General features: G+C 43.0%; 1 pseudogene; it reads right to left on the reverse strand.

Moving 5' to 3' along the window:
* LOC101570714 overlaps positions 1-634 on the reverse strand; it is a 1,589-nt pseudogene extending 955 nt beyond the window's left edge.
* Positions 635-1,292: the final 658 nt, after the last annotated feature.

The raw sequence follows: 1,292 nt of genomic DNA on the forward strand, positions 1-1,292 counted from the left end.
GCAGGAAGTGTCTCTCTTAAGGCACGCAGACCATGCTTAACCAGTTCATTTAAATTGCACTCCATAAATTCAGACATATGTATCTCCAAGTAAGTACGAGCTGACTGAGAACGGGCTCCAATAGACATAGCTCTGCAGTCAAAATAGTTGGCAGATGGACAGGTCTGGAAAATGTGAGGGCCCATATCATCATAACCAGCAAAAAGCAGCCCAACACCATAAGGTCTCCGGCCATACCCCTGTGTTGGTATCTGGGTCTTGCTTCCAATTAGAGATACAAGACAAGACACAGGAAGTGGTCTGTCAAATACGAATCTGGAATCCAAACACTCCTGTCGCATAAAATTACCTAAGAGTCTGGCATCAGCAGTAAGACCCGCAATAGAGATACCAATATGGTGGTCAACATGGAGAATTTTTTTTGGTGAGCTGCAAGCTCTGACTGTGCCCTCTTCAATGCAACCAGCACTGCATGGGTTTTGGATTTCAGCCCAACTGTGGCAGAACCTTGTTTAACAGCTTCCATTGCATACTCAATTTGATGAATCCTGCCCTGAGGGCTCCAGACAGAGACATCGTTGTCATACTGGTTGCGGAACATAGCTGGGATACGGACCAGACTAAGAGCCTCCTGCAAAGCAGTGGACTGAGGAGCGCTGCCGAAACTTCAGCTTTACTTCTTATATTTTGTTTTTATACTTTTCTGCTGGATGCTTAAGATCAAGATAAAGCGAGACCTATATAACAAGAATTGTAGCTTTTGTATCTGATAAGGTCAGTCAAATCCTCTCAGGATTTATCCTGAAACCCTGTACCACACTTTGTAGATCATTTGTCTGTATCAGCCATGTGGTTGAATCATGGCCATTGCTTGACCAATGTGCTCTCTGTGAAAGCCTGAGAAAATGTTTTCTCTCCATGTGACTCTCCTTGGACACACTCTACATCATCGATAATTTTCCTCTGTGGCCCCATAATCTCCTTGATCAGAAAATTTGGGACACCACTGAGTTACATGATGTTACAGGACAGGTTCTCCTATGTCCTGAGTCTTCACTGACCTTGAAAGGCTAGGGTCAAAATGTTGGCTGTCCTTTGCAGCCCTCCTTTTTCTCTAATTTTTGGTCTGCAAACTTTGGTTGTTAACTTCCAGAAGAGAAGCTTAGTGTTATTGCCCTACAACCTAGGGTGTTGAGCTTAATCTCACTATCTGTCTGAATATCAAACATCTTAGGCATAACATGGAACAGGTATTTTTCATCAAGTATTGATATGTTAAACTTAAAATCCTT

This window comes from Octodon degus, unplaced genomic scaffold, assembly GCF_000260255.1.
Source record: "Octodon degus isolate 3935 unplaced genomic scaffold, OctDeg1.0 scaffold00005, whole genome shotgun sequence".
In the NCBI taxonomy this organism is placed as follows: domain Eukaryota; kingdom Metazoa; phylum Chordata; class Mammalia; order Rodentia; family Octodontidae; genus Octodon; species Octodon degus.